The sequence below is a fragment of the Prenolepis imparis genome, unplaced genomic scaffold (genome assembly GCF_030444845.1).
Source record: "Prenolepis imparis isolate NDT839.2.m4 unplaced genomic scaffold, iyPreImpa1.0 SCAF_4, whole genome shotgun sequence".
Lineage (NCBI taxonomy): Eukaryota > Metazoa > Arthropoda > Insecta > Hymenoptera > Formicidae > Prenolepis > Prenolepis imparis.
Genome location: NW_028141162.1, coordinates 7,687,656 through 7,714,181, shown reverse-complemented (window position 1 = coordinate 7,714,181; position 26,526 = coordinate 7,687,656). Strand labels below are relative to the sequence as shown.

Sequence of the window (26,526 nt, the reverse complement as noted above, 5' to 3'; positions counted from 1 at the left end):
AGTGCCTGTTGTATATCTATTTAATGGCATCATACATTACTCACAGCAAAAAATGCGTGACTTTACGCACTTTTTTCCCCCGAGGAAAAGAATAAACGAGTTAGACGGAAGGATGCGTGAAAAGAGCGTGAGAGTGCTCGAGTACATCATTAAGATAATTCGAGGAAATTCTTACCGATATCAACCGAGGGTTATTTTGCGTTCTTATTGCGTATGTTTGCGACGCAAGCGAGAAAAATAGTTATATATCATTCATGAGGCACGCACTCTTTACGATCCGCTTCGTTGGTATGATTAATGCGTCGCCCTTAATCGATTTGGAATAATAATACCTCGATGCCTGCTCGCGGCAGGTTTTACAGCCTCCAACGTGGGGAAAAAAAGAGATCATGGAAGAAACTTATATTCTTTGTTCGCGGCAAATGGTATTTCATTGAAAATACCAAAACTGTTTGAAATACGCCTCGTTAAAAATTAATAATAATAATAATTATTATTATTTTAACTACTAATATAGCGCTATTATAGCTAAGTAAGTCCACTTCCTTTGCGGCATCGCGCTTAAGTACAGAAATATTTCTCGCGGAAAATAAAGAGAGAAGAAGAGAGAGACTGGGAAACACAAATTTAATTCTACAGATTTTTTTTTTACTCTTAATTGGACAATATCTGTAAATTTACGATGCGTGAAAGATTGCATTGCGATACATTGTTTGTAACTAAAAATATAGTACTTTTATTTCGGTAAACAAAAAAAATACATGTGCCTCATAGCTTCAGCGGTTTTTTTTTCTGTATGTCGACATGCCAGCATCCATAAATCTGGGACGTGTAAAGCGTTCGCGATATAGAAGCTTTAGGTTGGCGCGTGGAGAGGAATATTTTTCTAAAAGAATTTGTTAAGCTTAAGTTTCGTTTGTTTGTTGTATATCCCGAATGTAAAGTGATAATATTGTACGAGACAGACGAGCTATATCGATTAAATTTAGATGTTCATCGTGTCTTTTGCCTGGGATATTATATGAATAACAATTAATATAAAACAATTAATAAATATATAACAATAAATAAATTTAACAAGAAATTTTTTGATTTATTTATGAATTTAGAATCTCAAGCGCGAAAAATAAATTTACACATATTTAGCGAAATCAATTTGCTAATCAACCGTGAGGATTAATTTTGCACAAGAAGGAATCTAATTGCGTCAAATGGTATATAATTATGCGAAGGATTCGTATGTTGAGCCTTCGATATCTTCCTAAGACAGCAATTACGTAAGGCGATGCGAAATTGTATACAGATCCGTCCAAAATGGAATTATTCAAGCAACGAAATTGCAGTAACATTAGGATATATGTAAATGGATATGTAAATGATCGTTAAGGAGCCTATATGTTTGCGCAAAAGAGGTCAGAGGGTAACTAACTACGCATATATATATATGCGTATATATTTGACGTACAACGAAACGTACCTACATTGCGATGTGCATTAAGGGCTCCGTAGGGGCTCTATACAAGCTAAGTTCCAGTAGAATGATCGATGTAATGCGTCCCTCTAGGCAACCAGTAATGGATATCAATATTAATACAATAATTAGACACATGACAAAAATCAAGAGACATATATATACAGCACAATTAATAAATTTTAATCAATTTACATAAATATCTCCTTCTAATTGTAAGACCATATATCAACATTAATATATTAGGATTATTCGATATGTATGCATTCGATGTATTCAAGCAAGGCTTAAATTATATTGACATCCCAGCATTTGCGGGCAACAATCGGCTATATTGAGCGAGACATGAAGGTTTATGCGCTCTAAGCTGGAACAAGACCGCTGGGAGATATTGGTTGTATCCATGAAGCAAGAAAACTGAGGGCGAATAATACATCGACACGAGAGAACGGTTTCTATAGGGGTAACGCAGGCAGAATGAAATTACTTAATCATTCTTGCGTTACACCGGCTCTTCTCATTCTCGCGCGTGAGAAAAACATCCGCAACGAAAATTCTGAGAACGCGTTTGCTCGACCGAATAAAGCGTACGATCGATGAACGGTACGCTAACAATATTTCACACAACTATAGCGAACTCGGGGATGCTTGAGAACAGCCACTACTCGGTGACCAATAACTACCTAACCAATTTCGAAACTTGCCTAATGCCCCTTGATATCAGTCTCGACGAAATAGAGCCCTATACAGTGTATCGGGTAAATTGTATCGAACGTGGCTATATTGCTGATCGTATAATACATCAAGTACGTAGAACATTGTACGAGCGAGAAAAAAGTTGATATACGTACTCGGAAAAAATTATTCGACCTATTAATCACACAAAGCGCTTTCTATATTAAAAATATTTTTGAATTCTCTCATTCAATGTTTGCTTTAAATCTCTTCTCTTATTTAGAACCGTGCCTGATTAAAACAACACGCGAACAATCATTCAACTTGATTGACACTGCATCATTTGGACGTGATCGACGATCTCCGGTATCTCTATACGAGAATTTCTAAAAATAAACCAACTCTTCTCGAAAGCGAGTACGAGGAACGATTCCGTTACGGGGCGCGAAAATCCGGTCGGAGAGTCGGAAGAAAAATACGACCCTCGCCGTTCTCGCGATTTACGCAGCACCCTGTATATCGGCCCCGGGAGAGGTTCTCGCGAGGTAGTACTCTCGTCGACGAGGATATACCTACATCCAACCGTTGAGGAAGTGAACGAGGGGAGTCGTTTTACGCGGTCCCCCCTCCCCTCCAAGTTATTCTCCCGAGACCCTGTAACAAGGCCGCTATCATAAAGCGATCGATGTAATCGGTCCCACGGGAGCGGAAGGCGTTAGGCGCAGCCACCCCTCGCCGGATGGGGAGGAAAGGTACACCGAAGGATTCGATAGAACGAAAAGGAGGAGGCAATGAAAAGAGAGGAGACTCGAACGCGGCCGCTTTTCACGCGCCAGCCGTACCACCTGGACGCCACTTTGCCTGAAATATCGCCATGACTAGACGCGAAAAATTCGTCCACCATAAATAACAATCACGGGTTCCTCCGCGGCGGCATCATATACCCTTTTCTGAGTTTCCGATCGCGATAGCGACTCTTTATGACCCTCGCGTTCTCCATTCGCTGCTTGCTTCTCAAGAGTACCGAAGAAACTTTTGAATGCGAACTTCTCGTAGAGAAAACAGAGAACATGTAGAATGTGTGGAAATTGTACAACAACCAAATTATATATACATATGTAAAAATATATAATTATATAGATGTTGGAATATATCTATATAATCTAATACTTCATTCATTAAATGAATTTTTCTAATATCACAATGTCATGTTATTTATGTGATACGTTTTACGGGTAATATAATTAAAGAGATTACCTCTCTGAATATCATGTAATATCAGTTGAAATATTTGAACAGTCAGCAACGCAATTTTCGTTGTACTATTTTGGCAAGGGATCGAAAATTGTTTCAATCTCCAGCGTACTCTCGGCTTTACGGCCATTGATCTGACGCTACAAGCACATGTTTAAGCTGAAACTAGTGCCTCTCGGTTATACAGCCAAACACATTACAAAACTCTGCGTGTGGATGGAAATTCGGGTATTACCGAGTTTCGTGTCCTCGCTTGGCCAACTTTGCGAGCGTGTAACCTGTACCCTTTATTTAATCAAATGCTTGTTCTCGTCATTTTCATTCCGTTTTCATTCTTATCCACCGCCATACGAGTCGTAAAAGGTCGCTAATGCGATTATAAGGACGATGAAAAGAATGTTACGAGCACGTCGCGTTTTTTGTGTAACTGCTGGATGCGTTCAGATGCACGAGAGAGGACAACGAGGCCGCTTCAAAACTTTGTTGCAGATGAGATTGTCGAGCGAAGCGTTTCTTCAGATTACTTGGATGGATTTCGGTCATCCTTCATCAAAATATCCTGTCTGTAACGCTTTCAAACCTTGGCACGAAACTTTCCTTACTCCCTAACAATCTAGCCCATTCATCATTATGAGACTGTTAAGTTAACGACCAATTAAGCGATCGTAGACGCGGAGAATATCGGGCACGTAGTAATATCTGCGTTTAGGAGAAGTCGTACTTTGTTAGAGACTTCTGGAAGACGCTTCCCATCCCCTGTATGGCTTTGTATTCCGATTTCACTCAAGATTCAAATATAGGCAATTAGAAAACATCGCTTTGCCAAATAATATTTCGTTTGAGCGATTAATAACAATTATTTAAATTTTATATTGATGATGTGTTAACATTCAATATTGTTGTAAAGTTTTAAAAAAGAAATGTGACGTTTGTGAACTAACATTGTTAGCTAACATCTATATATTATATCGTGCATTGTATACATGTCAATTTCGATATCATATGCGCGCATTCAATGTAATTGCGAGCGAGCTGATTTCCGGGAGGAAATACTTAACATCCTCTCGCCGGTTGTTCATCTTATTTCGATCCGATGCAATCTATGTAAATATGCCCCCGTATAACCGAGTCGCGCCAATCTGAGACAGCAGTATCCGATAAGCATTGCCACTCTGCATCTGATTGCAAATGGAAATCAATACCGAAACGAGCCTCACGCATCGAGCTGTTCCGATTCCCCTTCCGGCGCGGGCATTCATCACTTTACTACGGGGATCGCAATAGCCTTCGCGAATGAAAGATCCTCTTCGGAACGAATCTTGGAACGTAATTGAAAGTCTGACTGCGAGAAACTGAGCGATTCACTTTCTCAAGGGAGAGAAATTAAAAATTACCCGAGACATTCCGACGTTTTATCAAAATTGTTACGTTATTTTATTGAAAAGCGAATAACGCAGAAATTACCCTTTTTGTGATTGTATTTCTCGAGTTGCAATTTTGCTCGTATTTTTCAACCTCAATTTTCTCACGTTTATGGTTTATAGAGGATTTTTCGATAGGTTTAATTTATATAGGAATTAAGCTCCTATTTTTTTTGCACTCCAAATAGACAATAAACAAGCAATTTTTCATTTAGAGATTTAAAAAAAGGAGCTTTCGGGAAAACCATAAATTAAATAATTTGAAAAAAAGTAATTTGACTATTTAAAATATATCAAAGTAAATATTAAATTGAAAATTTAGATTGAAAGTAGGAAACAAATTTTAATTTGGGTTGTCAACATATATTCTAACTATAGTAGAAATCAATTATATTCAAAGATCGAATTATTCGAGATTGGTTTTTTTCGTAACATTATTAGCTAATTACACGATGCATTAAAAGATATTGCAATTGACTAACAATTATCGCAAAGTAATATCACAAAGTGAGGCAAATAATTCATTTTTTTGGGAAGAAAAAAAAAGAATTGCTTATCTCCGCTTCTCGCATCTGTACCATAAATTGCATTCTCTCGAGACCAAGGAAAAAGCAGGAAGGATATTTATACATAACGAGATTGCTACGTAGTTTGTAAATACGTCTGTCGCGATAAACATAACTGAGATGATTGCTCGGCAATTCTCTTTCCTTTCGGACGCTTTTATCGCGAAGTTTTAATAGCGATTATCACGCGGCGCGTTTTTCCACCGATAAGTTGCTCGTTGCGTATTCGGGCGCCGTTCTTCGTGCCGACTCCGTGACGGAAGTTTCGGCACTAAACTAATATTTGCATAATCGCACTCTCCGAGCTAGCCTCTCTCCCGCCGTTTATTCTCAAAGTTTAATTGTGTTCCTTTAGCAGTTATATGACGGCGCGGCGGGGTGCGGCCGCGATATTACAACGAAATAATTTCACGAGCGCGGTAAACACTTTGAACGTCGGCTCTCAAGTATAAGAGTAATAATAGCATCGCGAACATAATATTCGCGATGGGCGTCATACGGGGACCTTATTAGGCCGGGCTTATCGATTAGCATCCTTTCGTCGACAAATAATTCTTGAAAATTAATACAGAAATTACGTCCGAGAGAGATGCGAGAGAGAAAGAATTATTTTCCTCCACCCGATTTTGCACCTCTTTTTTCTATTACGTTTAATTAACGTCATTATCCGCGTATATACTTCGAGCGAGCGTCAAGTCGGTTTCTTTGACGTTCTTCGTCTGTTTTCCAAGCGGTTAAATTAATTTACACATGAATGTCACGGAGTGTCACATGCATGTTTCATGATGAATACATTCTGGCGAATATAACTATTCGTTTTACGGACAGTATCCGCAAAGACTATCCCGCGAAGCTGCATCGTTTTCACCGGATATAACATTAAACGCGAGCACTCGTTTCCTCATGACAGTTTAACGAAATGCGAATTTCATTACAGGCAAACAAACTTTAAAATCAACGAGCCATATTTAAACTTGAATTTGCGCGAAAATAATATTTTCCGTTTCGTATAAAATAAAATGAAAGCGACCTAATGACAATTTTTGGCGATTTATTTGCTTATTACGATCAAAAGCGTCGATTTAACAGAGTAACCTCAGAAAAGAAGTGAATTTCAAGAAAGAAATCGATAGATAGATAAACCTTCTCTTTCTTTCTTTCGTCGTTCTTTACTTTATTTCTCCAGGGTCAGGGACTATTCAATTTCATAATCCGATTTGGCGTGCGGTTGTGGGAAGCAGAAAACTTTCGATTTATGACACACTTAGGACAAAATCCCCCGAATCCACTAACCGTCGCGCAATTCCACATCTCGCTCTCTTCCTCACTCGCGCGAAATATATCCTGCGAATATGAGCGAAGATGCAATTCCCGCAAGAAAAATAAGGTTGCGAAGCTAAGCTAGTTCTCAGCTCCTTTGTCCCGGCAATTACGGTAAAGAAATGAGATCATGGACGACACCTGATCCGTAATTGTACAGACAGTCTCAATTTTTTCCCCCCACTTGCTTTTGGAATTACGGTAACGCCTCGAGGTTCTTGCAAAAAGCTCGAGATAAAAATTGTACTATATATTATATAATAAAAAGCTCATGTTATTAAGATTCCGCAATCCCTGCGGCGAGTGAAAAAGACGATGACGGAAGGTATACTTTAACGACAAGCTGAAACTTTCGATCGATGACACCCTCCTCTATTCATCCGAGATGTGTTTCTCAATAATCCCCCTTCGGAACTTAGACGATTTATCTTTGATGTTTGTTGTCGAGCCTCGGTCGCGTACCCGGAGCGGGCAGCGTCGAGCAAACTCTGACGGGGTGGCCGATCCATTAATTAAGTTAATTAACTCCGGACAGGTAACACGCCGCCGTTATGGACGCCAAGTAAACTCTAATGTCGGCCTAGAAACTGGCTATATGGCGTTATCCCGCGCGTATACGCGCGATTACACAAGATTACACCAAATCCACCTCGGGTAACACGCGTATTTCTGTACGTACGCACAGCGTACGATAATTAATGCGCTCTCGGACCCCTTTTCGCGAGAGGCCTTACGGGCTCGAAGAAACGTCGCCTCCAGTGTTGGCTTTTATACACCGCTGCGGAAAACTGTTTGCACTGTTATGCATAGATGAGCGTCGACACGCTAGGCTACACTCATACGACATATGACATTTTAACGCTGGGAATTTTCACGCATTCCGTGCTGTGTATATTTTTCATTAATCTCCAAAAAAACAATTTCTGCTCGTGAAAAATGCAGCTTGTTTTTTTTTTCGTAAAAATACGATTATATATGGATTATATTTTTTGCGTAAGTATCTCGATGGTTGATTTAAAATTTAATTGATTAGTTCGATTTGTTAATTCAATTGATTAGTTTCGAAATTGAATTCCGAAATTATTTAATCTTACAATAATTTCGAACTTGGCGGTTTCGCTACTTCGCGTAATTACACACGCGGCAATCGTGTCTGAGAGAACCTCGACACTTACGATCCACTTCCGCATACAATCGCGATAGTATCGGTTCTTAGTCTCAGCAACTCATGGATCCGAATTCGATCGCGGTCGAATTCTATAGCAGTCGCGATTCTCACGCCGAAGTTTCTCGACTCCGATTACTCGGTCGTGAAATCCCACGCCGAGAGATTGCGGACAGTTTGCGCTCGCAGTGGATATTTAAATGAGAGCGCGTCTGAAACTTAGTTGACTTGACCACATCGGAGATCAAGGAGTTCTCAAAGGGGAGACGTGATTGTTACGCCAGCACTTGTCTGTATTAACGGCGGAGATATCCTCGCATAATCACGGCAGTCTCTGCGATAAGGTACATAATCAAAGCTAATTTCGGTAGAACGGGGTTGCGAAGGCAATTGTCATTTGAATACGCAGCAAGTTATTCTCTCTGTTTGTCGTATACTGTATAATATGCAATTAAAATGATTATGTGATAATTAATTTTCGTATTTCTTATATGAATAAATATTTATAAATTTTAGTAAATGTTGAATGTAACTTTATAAATTTTTAAATTACAAATTTTCATATTAAATATTTTAATGTAATTCTAATTTTTCAATAATAATTATTTAATCTTTTTTACGCGTAAAAATGTATGTACAGAATTTATTAAAATAATAGAGATTTTTTCTATAGTTAGCTGTTTACTATTAATAAAATTCGGTTATAACAGAATATATTCTTTAACTAATTTTTTTCTAGCAAACTGTATGTTCGATTCCCACACGTGCATTTCGATTATTATTAAAAGCCTCTTAAAATTATTATCGCGACGCGCAAGTCATCGCAGATTTTTTGTTCTACACCGAGAATGTTAAGGCAACTAACCGAGCCCCAGTAGAGCACACAGTGTGTACTCAGCCGTGCCGGGATACGTGCGATCGAAAGAGCGATGGCAATCAAGCCTCGGCAGAGTTAATCACTCCGAATAGCGGTCCGCTACTTCATCAATTTTTTACACAAAAGACCGGCCGATCGATCGATCTCTTCGCGCGCGACGCGCGACGCGCGAGCGCGTTTTCGCACCGAAAAGCTGTTAATTTCTCGTCGTGTCACTTCGCATTAAAACCGCTTCCGCGGTACAATATCACCGATTTATCAAATTAGTTACAGGCGGACGGAGTGGACGGACGCGTCGATAATGCCGCGGGATAAATATGTATGAACGCGACGAAGGAGAGAGCGCGCATTCATAAACAAATCCGTTCGGAGGATCGCGGAACCAGCGGTGCATCACGCGTGCAATTTACAACACAATGGCACGGCGGTCTAAACTGCGACACGTCGATGTTATCCTCCCCCTTCGGCCTGTTTCGACGTACTTGACCCCGTCACGCGCCACCGTTTTCCATCGCCGCGCGATGCGTTTGCCAAAGACAAATAGTGCATCTGCAGAATTGCACGCGCGTGTGCGGGCGTGCATACCGCGGAGAGAATGAGCGCGCGCAAACGAGAGCAGGGGAAAACGCGTATTCGTTATTCGTACGCAACCAAATGATCGTAGCGCAAGATTCCCACGCTTTTGTCTATTGGACTAATTTGTTGTATCGCTACTGCGCTCAACTTTTTCGTTACGCTTGTCCGCTCGCTCGCGAATATATCGGCGTCGAAACGCAAACGCGCGCGGAATATTCGTATATTTACACTGCGTGACCAGAGAGAACGCGAGCAAAACTAAAGCACGTTACCTCCTACCCTGATCGATCGGGTTTTGCATATCGCGGCCGGAAGCGCAATTTAAATATGAGTCAAGAATTGTATCCCCCATGCGAAATTAAAATTCTTCTCCGGTTCGTGAGAGAATCCTTAATTTTCCTCTATCTCACTTTGTTTATTAAGCCCATTTAGAAGTGTTTTTGCAACAATTGTTCAAATCCACACGTTAACAAAGGTTCTACATCTCTCTTTCTCTCCTTGCGTTTGCACTTGGATCAAAATCGTGAATGTTAATTTTTCTTCTTTTTTTTCTTTTTGACGTCCGGCCAGCAGCGAGATATCACATATGTTTCGTTCGGATGCGAGCCGGGAGGCATTTCATTTTACGCGCGTGATCGCTCCCATTGGTGCGTATACGCGTCCGCTGTCAATTTATCATTTTGAAATAGTGGGTCGTGGTGCGGTACAGTGCCGCAGTCGCGCCGTTCCTACGGGACCAGATCTCATGACGAGACGCTAAACACACGATTATGCGGTTCCATTATTATCCTGCCGAAATACGGGATCCACAAAGTGCGCATGCGGGCCATATATGGACCACCGATGATCCGTTTGGGCGTTTTTCATCATACACACATATCCGATCATACATGCAAGACGCGCCTGCCTGATAAATGAGTTTACTGTACAACCGCGAAAATAAAATTAATATTGCGTCGGAATGAAATAATTGAACGTGATTGAATCGATAATATATCTATATATATTCAGCGATATTTAATTGACAAATGTTTGCCGTGTGAAAATTGCTGCAAAATTATTAATGAGATTATTAAAAGAAGCTATACATATATGTATCAACCATATTTTCGATACTCATTGTAATTTGAACATGAAATAATTTATTTATAAAAGTACGATAAAATGTTTATTACGTCTCTTGTGTAAAAACGATGTTTATGTATATATACTTTGAATTGATATCCTATATAATGAGATTTTTTGTACCTATTTGGTATGAATTTACGAAAGATATTAGGCACCTGATGATTATACATCACAAGATTATATCAATATATTTGCATAGTCCGACATTATATACGAAATGCCACTAATCATTACTAAATTTATCGTGATCTACCTCTAATGTTTTTTATTGTATTTAGTTCGCTTGAATCGATTAAGGCTTCCATTCGAATTAATCGCGTTTGGAAACGAGCACCGTCGTTAGTCGTTAGCTCGACTACGACGATTGCCGCTATAAAATCGTTGTTGTCCGATATAGACGGTGTTCATGCAAATGTCACGATCGTCCCAAGACGACCCGATATTGCGTGTAATGCGATTTTACGACGGCGTTCTTTTTGTCTGACTAAACGCGACTCGAACTACTTGCCCGATCTCGATATCGATTTTTTCTCTCAAGATAGAACGATTAACAACTCGAGCTATTACAGATTTTTTATCGAAGAAAAATTTATCGGCTTAGCATTTCCGCAGAATGTCTGTCGAATAGAGAGCAAGCAAATTTTTACTTTTTTTAAAAATATTTAGATTAAGAGGACAGATCTTCAAAGTATAGAATAGGATTATAATATGAGAATAACAATAGGTATTCATATTCTTTACAAAGTCTTTACAAAGAAGAGATCATTAATCGTAATTAAATTTGGATCATCCTATGGCTTAATGCATCATTATGAAACGAGAACGTAATAATATTAAATAATTTTATTAGAGATATGAAACGTGCGCCTGCTTTGAAAAAATAATAATAAATCAGCATAATTAAAAAACGAAATTCGTAATAAATGCATGCGTACTTTCTGAATTTGCAAAAGCGATATTCGCGCATGTTATATATAAGCGATATAAGCATATGTTATTATTATAGTAATTATAATAATTAATTAATATGTAATAATTAAATTTGCATTTGCAACACAAATATTGCAAATTTTTCGATAATCACGAGGGAAGATAATACGATAATTGCTAAAAGTTGGATATAATTTGCTATTTCTGGCATTTCCTCGATCAACCCCAAGCTTTCGGCGAGAATACACCGAAGATAGGCTTCATCGGCAAGTGGAATTACGAAGAGCACTTCTTGAGTAGATCAATTATTGATCGTTTCTCCATCGAGAGACGCGCTATACGAGCCATCTTGGTTGTAACGGGGTACACGTTACATTCATTACCCTGCCCTTGTACATTCCACCAATTTGCCGTTACCACCGGCTTTCCGTAATCTCGTCGGGCGATTATACGGCGTTAAGAAGAAAAATTTTAGCGTTGCCGAACGCGGCGCGAAGGACAGAGGAGGGATCAAGTTCGTCGAAACTTAAGAACGGGTTAAAAAACTCTTTGTACGACCTCGGGAAAATCCATCTTTGCCCACCGCTTTGGTCGATAGTCGACTCTCTCTTTCTCTCTCTCTGAATCTCCCCCAGCTCCCCCTGAGAGTCGGCGTGAACCCTCGGACTGAACCTAGCCTAACCCAGTTCCCAGGGAACGTAGAGAATCCGCAGCACTTGAGTTTCAACCAACGAGGTAGATTTTATTGCGTTTGTGTTCAAATCGGATTATACCCGTCTTCGAGTCACGATGGATTTAATCCTCGTTCTTTCCCCTTTTCGGTCGATTAAAAATGCGTAAACGATTAAATATAGCAAAACTCCCGTTATGCAAATGAAAATTATTTCTCAATACGATAGTTCTTTTATTTTTATATCAATTTTTGGGTTTAACGAAAAATATATAATTTAAAATTAAATAACATTTATTAAAATTTTTTCTTTTTATTTATTTTCAGGTTTTATTAAAATATCGTAAATACGTCGAATCAAAATATATATTTATTATCTCTATCATAAATATTATTTAAAATGTTATACTATATGTAGGTATGCTTATTTGTGCGGTTGTATTTTTATATTTATTTTATCATAAATTATTCATAAAGATAGAGGCGCATACATTTGTACAATATTTAAATGAAACAAGAGGGTGGAAGGGAGGGAGAAGGAGGGAGAGAGATGGAAGAAGGAGAGAGAGAGAATTTTTCTAATATAACGTACTCTCTAAACTCTAAATAATAGATTTATTATGGTAATGATGTTTAATTGACAGGAATTCTCGTGTATTCCCGAATTGCAAATGAAGATCGATATCGTTCGATGAAAGGCATTATAGTGGATACCGAAGAGTCACTCGAACGATATCGATAGCAAAATAATAATGAATATTACCGATCGTATTAGGCGCCAATATAACATGCACTGTGTTATTGTAAGGTGTATATTAACCGATGAATAATCAATAGAGTATCGAAACTCATCAATGTATATTACTTCATAATATGCATCGCAAGGACTTTGTTCTAATTACCGTTCATCATTGCTCATTAATTTGTCAAGTTAATTATTGAATTCCATTGTCTAAATTATTATTTGTGCTGGACATTCGATGTAATGCATCGGTATAATTTGCGGAAATAATAACGAGTCTTACTTCAAGATTTATCAATCTATTTTTCACAATTTCCAGACGATAAAAGCTTAAGAATAAGTTTCGAGAAATCTGTCACTGAATTAAGATCGCCATACTTGACATTTTAAGATTCAGTGAATGACATAACTGATTGATTATCCGTTAACTTAATTAACTTTCTATCGATTCGATAAGGTATTTTAAGTTTAAGTTTAAGAAAATATATAAGAAAGTATATGTAATAAAAAAAAATTATACATAACAAATAATAGATATATTAAATTATATTTTGATTTTGTCCTGCATGAATAATGTGTATGTGGTTAATTTCGAAATTATGTTCCTTAATTAGACTGCAACAAGAAAAATAAAGCTTTTATTTGATATGCATTCGCATTTGAGGCATTGCATTCTGATTATATTGAATACCATATTAATTTTTTTGCGTATAAAGTAGCATCGCAAAAAATTGCATGTGGAATCTCCATAAAATTGTATATGCGTGGTAGATCTTTTATTGTCGCGCATTAAACTTGCCTATGTGTTTATCATCGTGCTTGATACGCGGAGAACCTAATATCTAAACGTTAACTTGATATAGCAATTGTCGCACGACAAGAGACAGTTTATCCCGACAGTAAAAGTTTTATTTGCTTTAGAATTCAGGGCGATATAAAAGTGATTTGATTCTCCTAGAGGGAGATTCCCCTAAGGAAGGAAAACGCGGCGACGCGACGTACCAGTGCAAAAGTGCTCGTGCTATGTAACTGTTACTTTGCACTTTGTAGCACGAAAGAGAATTACGCTGCGAGTGCAGCTGGAACGCGAGAATGATATCAAATAAATTCTCTCGGTGCGCTTACAGGAACGATCTATGTATGTACACAGCACATTTTATCGTTTCATATGCTGTGTATATAAATTCTTGCGTCATATAATGAAGTTGTTCGCAATTGCCAATCTCCAATAAATTCTTTTCCCACTTAAATCGAAAATTTAATGAAAGTAAAATAACCGTTTTATGGCCACTGTCGTTTCCGCACAGATAGTTAATTCCTTAGAACTCAAGAATCGAGAAACTGGTAGGAAAGATCAATACACATATAATACATATAATTCCACTTTGTTCGCATATTTTTATAATAAATCGATAATATAATTGAATTTTTTTTAAATGTACCGAAACCTTTAGAATTCTCATCGGTATATCTTTCTATATCATTATTTTATAAAATCGTTGCAATAACGATTAAAGTACGATTCTCGCGATAACACTCTAAAGAGTATCGATATCATAATACATGTAACATAGAATATCGAAGAGGTGAATATTGAAAAGAATAATTCTCACACCACTTAAACTTTATAACATCGATACAGGATTCCTATATTGCTCCCACATGATCCCATATCTGAGTTAATGTTATTACGATATAGTGTTTCTATATGTGGCCAAAGTCGATTTATCCTCGATTTCACGATCGCGCCGAGAAAATGGTCGTAGAATAAACTGCAGCAAATTCCACTTTTACCTGTGTGTGAAAAGGTCTTTCATGAGAAAAAAGCGATGTCGAATTGGCCGATCGGGAAACAAACGGACAATCCAGCCGCGTTTGATGGGCGACAATCGTCGTTGTTGTCTGCACCACCATTTTTTAGCGATGCAATCGTCTCTCTTCATTTTCGCTCAAAGCACGGACATTCTTTATTACACTGCTGCATCACAATAATCGTTTGGTTTCATCATTCAGTTTCGATCAAAAATGTTTGCGGCTCGTCAAAAAAGTAACGAGTAAATACGGTGCGTTTTAGTAGACACAAAATTACAGTTTGCTTCAAACTTGTGCGTAAAAATCAACATTTGTGATATATTTGTTTATGCTAATATTAGACAAGTGCTGTAATATTGTAGCTAGAAAAATATCAACAAGAAAAATAGAAAAAGTTAATCGAAATTATCGTTATCGACATCAGTGTATTTTGTGAAGCGAAGAGGATTATCATTCTCGTGACTAGAAATATAATCCCCATCGTGTCTTAAGGAATGACGCGATCGCCGTCTGTTACAGAGGAATGGCCGTCATCCACTTCCTATTGATACGACGGGCGCCGCATCCCGATTATATTCCATTATCGTTCGATGAACATAGATGACTGCCATCCACTCGATAATTCGCCATTACCGTCCCTTGTTCGGTCTGCTCAATGCGTCCGTTCGAATTGCACCGATCTATACTGCACTATAATCGCCCCGAAAACTTCGACCAGCTCAGCGATTGCGCTTAATCAGGATTGGCAAAAAATGATAACGTGGCTGCGACTAACAATCGCGGTTCGATCGCATTAGTTCGCCTTCCATATCGCGGAAGTTGTTTGCATAAACGTCCATGTATTTCTCATGGGAGCAGTAAAGTAAATTCATGACTCGTATCATAATGTCATCGATCGTCATAGGCGATTTGCCGCGATCAATGTATTATCAACTGTTTCGAATTGATGGTATTCTAGCTTCGAAATGATATATGTATTGTATAATATAATATTTATGATTTAAATCCATTAATTTATATTACAATGGCCGCGTTATATAAATTGATTTGTATTATAATTGTCATATAATTATCATTTGTGTCATGATAAGCACACACATATATAAGATTGAGAATAATATATATAATCCCTCCCTAATATATATAATATCTCATTTAAAATATATTGATGGTTATTGTTCAATTCATATTAATTATCATTATAGATCAAAGAAGCTGTAAATAATTTACATCATAATAAATCGCATAAATAAATGTATACTATATTAAATATTATAAAATAGTTATAAAAATGATTATTGTTTGCTCTAATTATTTTCTTTCTGTCTTTCTTTTTTTTTCTATCCATATGTCTCTCTTTCTCTCTCTCTCTCTTTTCTTTTCTTTTCTATCTCTATAAAAATATAGATCGAATCTCTTTTGGTAGTAACGAAAACGCTTTACCCGTTTTACGTACAGAAGTTTGATAACCGATGCTCGATAAAACTGTTTGTGTTTTTCCCTCGGACTGAATACGCGTGGTGAAGCAATGTAGTTCTTCCTGTTCCCAGGTGGTTCGAAATAAGTTTCGAAGCACCAAACTAGCTCGACAAGTCACTTCGCCTTCCAATAACGTACGAGACGAGCACACGATAGACGAGCGTCTCTGTCAGCGAATCTCGCCTACCGATCGGTCTCGTTTCGGATCGTCGAAAGAGGGCTGCGTTTCATGCGTTTCAGCCGCGATCGTCTCGTACTACTTAGAATGCAAACGCGTTCGATTTAGTCGGGAGATTCGATTTTTCCGCGTGACTTTGCGTACGATAAATTCGCGATATTGGATTTCGGTGTTCGCTTTTGTGGTTAAACGCGTTCACCTCGTATTCCTTCTCCATCTCACCATTTACATATATTCTTATGGCAAAATCGTACAAGCATATACAAGTTTCGCGAACTTCAAGAATTTCACGTTGAGGTGGATGACATCGAGAATCGAAGCGGTTGTCGAGAGCGCTTTCGAAAGTTGATATTACTCTTGCTCGCAGTAATATTATTTCATTTTTATCACGTTTGCGAGAGTGGAAATAAAGTAAAGCGCGCAAAACTGCTCCGAGAGGAAAATGTGGAAGATATCTCTCTGTGTGCGTGCATAAATATACACTGATATAACTTTTAATTTTAGACAGTATTTGGTTAATTGCAGGTAATATTAAAAAAAAAACTCTAATCTTCGTATATTAAATAAAATTAACTTATTCGTATAATGAATAAATGTCGGTTTTATCTCGATTTTTTGCTACATACATAAAAGAATTATGCACAAAAATATACACGTTTTACGTGGTTTTCATAGCCTCTCATGGTTTCCTTTGCGCGGAAGCAAAATATCATTATTATAGGAGCAAATTTCTCCGTTTAAGTAATGCAAATAGAAAGGAATATGTGACGGTTGCGTATGTGAGACAGATAGTTTCAAATAACATATATATATTATATATCCTTTTTTAGAAAATTCCTCCACTATGCTCCGTTCAACATCCTGCTAAAATTTGGAAAAGGCGGCAAGGAAAGCATCACTAATCTCTTTCTACTAGGTCTCGATAATAAACTTTCGCAAAAGTTGGAAAGACAACTTTCTAACTAAAGATTATTTTTTTTATCTCGAAAAGACTTACTCTTCGTATTCTAAAATCGATGGAAACTTAAAGTTGCTATGTATATATACATATATATAGTATCCTGGAACGATCGAATTTTTAACTGTTATTTCTGTGAATTCTATACCAAAGAGAATCGCTAAAAATATAATAACTTTGCAATTAACAAGGCACGGTTTAATTTTTTCTCAGGATTTTACATGGTTTATTCAATACGTGTGCAATGATGAATTATTGAAAATATAAAACAAATTCAGATAAACACGTAGTTTAATAATAAAGAAATAAGTTTTTCAGATAAGTTTTCCTCGGTAAGCAGGATGAATCGGATCGCTGAAAATCTATTTGCATTACAAACTTACAGAGGATCTGTGGAGAAAATGCTCCTGGGAAGACTGAATGTAGTAGGAAAGGAACGTCGCGAAACCAGCTTGCCAAGTAACTTCACTTCCATAACGTTCTCAGAGTCGAGTGTGGCACTTTGTCAACGAGGTTTCTACTAGCTTTTCTCTGTTTCTACTAGGACTTGTTTCAACAGTATTTCCATAGTTGAACAAAAGTGACATTTATTATCATTTATTTTTTGACCGATGATAATATAAAGATTTGACGTCTCCTTGACATTTGGAGCTCTTGGAGTAAAAATTTAATATTTGCCAATACTATAATAACAACAAATCTTCACAAGACTATATGGATTGTTATAATTAAATAAATAAATTTTTATTTTTTGATAGATGCAATATAAAAATCTTGAATAGTTTTTTTTCAACAAATATTTTTATAAAAAAGAAACTAACTCGAATTTTTAAGAATATATTTAAGAACATGCGAATATTTTGAATTATAAACAAAGTTTTTTCGGATATTGATTCTTAATAAGATTCTTTTTCTTTATCGTAAAAAATCTTATAAGGAGTATCATAATATTTTTCTTCTCCAACACAAAACGTAGAGATAATTGCCAAAATTTTTAATAATATATATAAGCTAGAATTTTGAATATTTCTATATAATTAATCAATATATAAAATATATAAATGTTTAATCTCTCAAGTCCAATTGCCTCAAAACTTTAAAATTATTTTAAACAGAATAGGTTACTGCCGCGGAGATAATTTAGCGATTATATAATTTTTTGAATTACAATATAAATTAAATAAATTATAATTTACTCACTTCACGATAGCTTCACACCTTTTCAAGTCTCCAACTCCTTATGCTCTTTCTTTGCTGCTTCTTCATGGTACTCACATTTACTCATAGAACCATAATTAATTATGCTTGAGTACTAATCAATAAAATACGATTGCGCGAAACTTTATACGGCACTCCCGATCGCGTTTAAAGTAAGTAATGTGACGATGTAGAGCGACTACCTGTCTCATTCAAGTTTCGACGCGTGAATAACAAGAAAATTGCTTCTAAACAATAGCGCGTTATACGTATCGTCGAAAAAATCTAGCACCGAATTTTATGATCTTATAATGCAGTTTTAAATATATCCGATCGATTTTTCATTTCATATGTCACAGACGCAATTGCGATCAACAATACGAGATATTTCTGGGACTATTTTCTAATTATTATATAATTATTACATTATTACTATAATTATTCTTCTATGATTATTATATAATTAATGCTTAACGCTTCCTCTTGAAGCGAGCCAACGTGACTGCTATTTATCAAAACACACACACACATTCTAATCAATTTAATCATTTAAAATAGGAATCAGAGCAATAGAGAATTGTAATTATAAATTATTGTTTTATTCCAATATATTTTCGTGATAATTATTTTTTTAAGATGCGGAGTCGAATATATTTTACATTGCATTTTGAAATTTTCGCCAATTTAGATGTAATTTGCTCATATTTTCAAATTAATAATTCAGTAAATAGTCATCGCTTCAACACGTTTAATCATTAATTGTAATAATTATGCATAATTGTAATAAATATCGCGACAAAATATTGAGAGAATAATCACATTTAGGAAGATTAATAGAGGAGATTAATACGATGATACACAAAGTCGTTGTCTGCTCGAGTTCGCACACGAATGACAAAGTCATGTATGTTGATTGTCGATAGATATGTATATGTAAGAAATAGCAATGCCATATCATTATCTATCGGTGAAATTCTATCTTGGTTCTCGCGATAATAATTTTATCCAGTTCTTTCATAAAATTCATTCCTTACATACACATATATACATATACATACAACATACATAATACATAATAATAATTACATGTTCTTAATTCAAAAAAATAATAGGCAGTTTATATCTGAACCGGTTAAAATTTCGAAATGCGATATGCATAATAGATTCGAATTCTAACATAAAAGAAATTTTTATAATTATCACTCTAGATATCAAAATAAAAAATTTATAAATTCGCTCTACTTGCACACAATGAGGCGATTATTATCGTATACTTTGAATATATATTTCTTGCAGTAATTAGAAAATTAATACTTATTGAAACCGCGTTCAGAAAGGTAATTATAACGACACGCAATCGCGAGATGATGAGTCGCATATATGTATAGAATTGCGCGTTATAAGTCGTAAAATTCAGTCGTCACGATTAAGGATCAATTACTTATTACTTATTACTTACTACAGTATAATTGTAAAGACCGCGTTTGTAGAGATGTAATACAACAATACACAGGGCGACCACCTGTTCGTTCGAGGTTAGACGCGCGAATGACAATAAGGTGACTTCGTAAATAGCGCGTCATATGACGTAAGAGTCGAGCGCCAAATTAACCTAACTTTCATTCGCACGTTGAGGCTCGAACGAACAGGTAGTCGCTTTGAATATCGTCGGATTTCGTTTCTACAAACGTGATTATTCTTATGATTACTATAATTAATGATTCATAAACCCGTTGACTATTTATTTCGAAGTACGTATTTCGCAATTTATGTATTGGAAATAAGAATAACATATTTATTTCTCGGATTAAGTTAAGTTAGGTGTCGAAATGCATCGCGCGCGTATGCAATATTGAGATTCCGTTATACATATATATTTTCAAATGATTCATCGCGTTTTAATTTGTCATTAATTCTATTTGCGTATACGCAAAGTAGTGTCAAGTATTTTAGAGTGTCAAAAGAACTGCAATATAATAAAGAACGCCGTGTAGGTAATTAATGTCGGAAGTGCTGTGTAAAGATTCGCGCGATTATATTTTGCTGATTAATGTGCGAGTGTAATTAATCGTATTTTTGTGAGAGAGGCATGAGTGCTATAAAGAAGAAACAGCAAAGCATGAACATAAGATTGGAAATCCAGAGAGGTAGCGATGACGGAGAGGATGGTGAGTAATTTATAACTTATTTAATTTATTACTTATTCGAGAAATTAAATTCTCGTTTATCGCCATGGCAGGATTTATTTTGTATTATGTACATTGTGTGTAATGCATATCAAATATTTAAGATGTTATTTTAAAATAACTTAAATAAAATACTTAAATAAAATACTTAAAATATATTTAATAAAATATATACAATAGAGAATTTTAATATTTTTTATAAAATTTATATTGTTGTACAATTAATATTTTTTCTATTTATGTTGTCGTTTTATACCAAAAATATAAGCACTCTTTAAGATCAACGATAGAAAAAAATATTTTGTTAAAAATTAAGATGTCAAACTATCGAAACATCTTTTGAATGTGTTATAAGCTTCGAAATGATTGACGTTTCATATTGATTTTGTTTTAATGTATGATTAGTTAATCATGTATAATTATTATAAAATATTCGTAACTTATTAAAATTTATTTAATATATAATTAACTTAATTAAAATTTATTTAAGTAAAAACAGATTTTTAATATTAAATCGAAAATAATAGTTTTCTTTTCTCTTTATTTTTGAAGATATAAGATATATATATATATATATATATATATATATATATAAGTGCGAGAAAATATAATAAAATATATACAATAGAGAATTTTAATATTTTTTATAAAATTTATATTGTTGTACAATTAATATTTTTTCTATTTATGTTGTCGTTTTATACCAAAAATATAAGCACTCTTTAAGATCAACGATAGAAAAAAATATTTTGCTAAAAATTAAGATGTCAAACTATCGAAACATCTTTCGAATGTGTTATAAGCTTCGAAATGATTGACGTTTCATATTGATTTTGTTTTAATGTATGATTAGTTAATCATGTATAATTATTATAAAATATTCGTAACTTATTAAAATTTATTTAATATATAATTAACTTAATTAAAATTTATTTAAGTAAAAACAGATTTTTAATATTAAATCGAAAATAATAGTTTTCTTTTCTCTTTATTTTTGAAGATATAAGATATATATATATATATATATATATATATAAGTGCGAGAAAATATAATAAAATATATACAATAGAGAATTTTAATATTTTTTATAAAATTTATATTGTTGTACAATTAATATTTTTTCTATTTATGTTGTCGTTTTATACCAAAAATATAAGCACTCTTTAAGATCAACGATAGAAAAAAATATTTTGCTAAAAATTAAGATGTCAAACTATCGAAACATCTTTCGAATGTGTTATAAGCTTCGAAATGATTGACGTTTCATATTGATTTTGTTTTAATGTATGATTAGTTACTCATGTATAATTATTATAAAATATTCGTAACTTACTAAAATTTATTTAATATATAATTAACTTAATTAAAATTTATTTAAGTAAAAACAGATTTTTAATATTAAATCGAAAATAATAGTTTTCTTTTCTCTTTATTTTTGAAGATATGAGTGCGAGAAAATATAATCGCGTTTTCAGTAAACGTTTTACATTAAAAGTATACTGCGCGTCGGTTTATTTTATATTTTTTTATCGATGGCTTATATCCGTCGATATTAGTTGACGTCGTGCAAGAAAACGATGAATAAGGAAACTGCGCGATCTTCAGCTTCGCACGGTTTACAGTGTGATAACGGCGGATGGTTTTTCGGGTTCTCAATTTCCGCAGTGATGTGTACCTTAATGTCACATAAATCATTCTTCAAAATAGTATTTGTAACAAAAAGTACGAACGCTTCAGATACTCTATATCCGATATCACATGCCGCGCGTTGTTTTCTTCATCCTTTACATATGATAAATTGTTCGCACGGGCAAAATTATTTTGCTCAGTAACATCATATTATATATTGTAATACAATAAACCATGTATAGATATATATGTATAGATATTCATTTCTGCATGAATATATATATTTTTTGAAACAAGATAAAATTCTAAATTTTTTAAATAACTTCTTTTAAAAAACATCGATAAAATTATATTTATATTATTTTTCACATATCTATCTTTAAAAATAAAAATATGATATATACCATTGTTTACTTAAAAACTCAATTTTTATTTTTAGCGAAGACCAACTCATGTAGACATTCTTTGAAAAGTATAGTTTTTATTTAATAATAATTTCTATAAACTTACATATGTGTTTAAAATAATCTTTATTTTCTTTGCCGGAGATTTATCTCTCAGTTATTTTTGCGATAGTAAATTTTCTGATGTATAAATGACGTAAGAAAGGATCATACGAATTGACATTTCGAAGTTTTAGAAGTGTACATAATACATATATCTAACTTTGCGAATTCGCAAACGGTTTCGGTTGATTTACATGAACGTATGATTTATTTATGTCTCTCCCGCGCATGGGCAAGCAGGTTGAATTTTATAGCGTCTAAGTTTACGAGCAGTTCACACACACAGACTTCCGATCTTTCTCACGGTTATTCCGAGTTGATTAAGACGAACAGTACGCCGATGGCATTTCATTTGTAGAAATTTTCAAAACGCAATTCTTGCGCCGGACATTTTTCTCGTTCCGGCGCTAATGAGGAGAAAATTTGTAGTGTTGCGACAAATTTGCGCCGCGCGTGAATACAACTTCTTGATTGTTTATTCGGATTTTCTGTCGCTCTGACGACAGAAATTTCTCTCGACTTCTTATAGTGATATTTTATCTTTATACAAAATAAGATATGAATAGGACTAATAAGAATATAGCTTCATATTAACCCTATTCATACTTGACCCTTCATATTTTGTATTTATTATATCAAATTGATCTATTTCAATTTATTATTATATGTAGTTTTATCTTTGTATATTCTCGCGAATTTTCTTTTATAAATACTTAAATATTTATAAAAGATGTGATTATTATTTATCGATCAAATTATATATGATATTACGTGAATAACGATTTCAAAATTATGACACTTCGACACAGTAAAGATTAATTACATTCTTTAAATAAGTAATTATGCGCGCCCGAATAAAACACCAGTTCTCTCGTACAGAAGGCAGAAAGAGAGAAAGAGGTAGAATCCCTGCAATTTGAACAAGAATGAAACCGGTGTTCAATATCGGTTTCTCGTGACGGTGATCCGAGATTCAATGCGTCCGACTTCCCGATGGATGCAGCCGTCGCAATACCGAGCTCGTCTCTGACAATCGATCGATTTGCATCGCACTTTTCGAGTCGTTTTGCTCCGCGATTGAGCCGGTGCTCTCTTACGTTTGGGTACGAGAGGCCGCCGGTAGGGATAGAGGTTTCAGGAGCAGCGGAACGATTTTATATATATACGCACATCGAAAATCGAATCATCCACCGCCCTCCTCGCAATTCCGCTGCTCTCTTCCGCTTCGCTGCGAGTGTCAGTCCTCGGAACCAGCCGCGTCTAAGCTCTTGTACCGCTCTTTCCGTTTAAATCGTTCTCTATATCTACGTTTCTCCATACGAATGCGACCGTCATTCTAAAATGAAACTTCAACCCCGTGCGACGAACTTCCGTAATTCGCTCTCTTGCCGTATTCCTCTTGGGAACGTACCGTGTCGAGGTGGAGGTGGGTCGCTTGTCAGAAAGAGACGTGAAGTTACAAGTGCGATGCTGTCGGTATTCATGATTTAATTTAGGCATACCGATGCCTGTGATGCTTTCGAGACGAAAATACGGTTATCCACGTAAATGTACGCGCATTAAGGAGAAAACTTTGCTTTCTCTATATATATAACTCTATTCTTCTCTTTAATATACATATATAACATATATAAGGCTTTTAATCTCAAATTTATTTCCATCCTCTCTCTTTTGTGTTGCACTTTCTTCTCTCTGCCTGACTAGCATTTCCATGTTTGTTCGTAAAAGTTTAGTTTATCTTTCCCCATCGCCTCTTCGCGTCTACAATACCGCTCCTCGCTTTTTTGGTCGCGTTCTCGCCAAGAGAGATAAGACTTCCATCTTCGCCGCAGTGCAGGCGAGGGAGGTGGCGAAGTGAATCTGCAGAGAGTTCCGTGTTAGAGAGGTGAGGGAGGACCGAGTACATACATACACACGTATAGTGTGAGAAAAATGCGATGCCGAAGGTAATGCCGCCGGCGGCGGGGTTTAAGGGTGTGGTACTCTGGCCCTGGAGTGATAGAAGAAGGGTCACGCGCAAGAGAAAAGCGCACCATTGCACCGACGTTGCGACCCGAGGGTCGCACAGGGAGCACGCAGGTAATGCATACTAGGTACACGGCGTAAAATTTAATCCAATGAATTAATTATAAACTACGCCCGAGACGCGTCTCGCGATCTCCAGCCCCGGCAATTACCATGAATATGAAGTCGCGCTTCGTCCTTCCGTTCGCTCTCGCGCTCTCTTTCTCTCCGCGAACGATAATATCGGTAATTTCATCCCTCGGACGAAGGGGATGACGTTGCGCGTTCGGATAATTCACGAAGGAATGCGAACGCAGCGGGTAGAAGTTTCGCATGCTTGTGGCCCTGCGTTTCCGGGGCCGGCGAAGACTCTTGACATGCGAATAGATGTTGCGCCAGCTCGTCTCTGGCTGCGGAATTCGTTTGATGTAGTAGTTGGAAATTTCAGGCAATACGAAGGCTGACGCATTGATATGAATTCGAGCGGAATGATTGGGAGTGTCGGACAAATGGGCGATGTAATTCTCTGTCAAATTTTGGCGAAGAATAAGTTACTAATCTGCTGGTGATCATTGACTCTATATATGTATATCCACATAAATAATCTAATGTGCATCTTATTTTTGCTTTATAAAAAATTTAGAAAGAGTTTATAAATTAGTATTTAATCGCGCTTTATCATACATCGCAAACGCAAATATTCATAGCCTGTGAGAAAAATATAGCCGAATACGGATCGTAAATCGCGGTGAGTTTTGGCGTCGACGATTATTTACAGTTCAACCGAATGCATGCGCTGTCGTTGATATATATTCGTTGTTGGCTAAACGATAAGTGCAGCGCACGCAGTTCAAATGCATTGGTCCATTTTTATTCTCTAATTATCTTTCTGTCTTATCAAATAATATTCCACTCCCCAATGTATAAAATATATATAATACAATATTATCTATATACAATACGATGAAACGTAACAATAGAAGAGTCTCTTTTAAAATATTTCCGATAACAAGATTAATTTACGTACAAAATTTACACGTGTAAAAGTATATATACATCCATTATCGAAATTACGGGATGCATATCGGAGATTGAGAAAACAGCTCTGTCGTGCGTAAAATGATTTGAGTGGTCGCACAATTGGAGATGAAGAGTCTTTAGGAGAGCGAATGCACATGCGTGCACGCAAGTCGACGCACGTACACGCACCGAAATCCAGTTAGCGTATGTACACGCACGACAATATCTCCCGAGGATGTATCCCATATATATTTATGCATATATCTATATGTGTATATTTGCACGAGCAGTTGTATACTCAGCTTGCGCATACACACGTATATGTAATATGCGTACACGCGTATTACATATATGTATACGTCGCTGTGTGTGCGTATGTACATATACGCATAAACTAGTTATGTATTTAAAGTATATATACGTATATTTGTATATATTTCTCGCGTGCGTGCACGTAGTTTCCGGGGTTTACATGCAATGCAATCGGTGTGCGTCGGCATGCGCGCAGCGTTCACGCGAGTGCGCATCGTTTGCACACGCGAACACGTTTGTCGGAATAGGGGTAGAGAGTGGTTGCTCACACCCCGGTGGAGTTCCACCGGCGGATATCCACGTATAATTGCATCTTTCGGGCGCGCTACGTGCATGCCTCGTCCTGAAAACCACGTAAATCCGGTCCGGCAATTCCAATGCGCGACATACGCTCGATGCTATCCTTAATTGAAGAGCTGCATTCTGAACCGGCTGCGTTGCAACCGCTT

General features: G+C 36.1%; 1 long non-coding RNA gene across 2 annotated transcripts in view; it reads left to right on the top strand.

Moving 5' to 3' along the window:
* The window catches only part of LOC145934869 (uncharacterized), a 103,558-nt gene that overhangs the window by 74,205 nt on the left and 2,827 nt on the right, over nt 1-26,526 (top strand). Inside the window, exon 1 of one of the 2 annotated variants that reach the window (XR_014425122.1) lies at nt 20,416-20,587. The exons of the other annotated variant lie outside the window; for it this stretch is intronic. This is a non-coding gene — a long non-coding RNA (uncharacterized LOC145934869). Of the gene's footprint in view, nt 1-20,415; nt 20,588-26,526 lie in introns of those variants that run through there. 2 annotated transcript variants of the gene reach the window in all.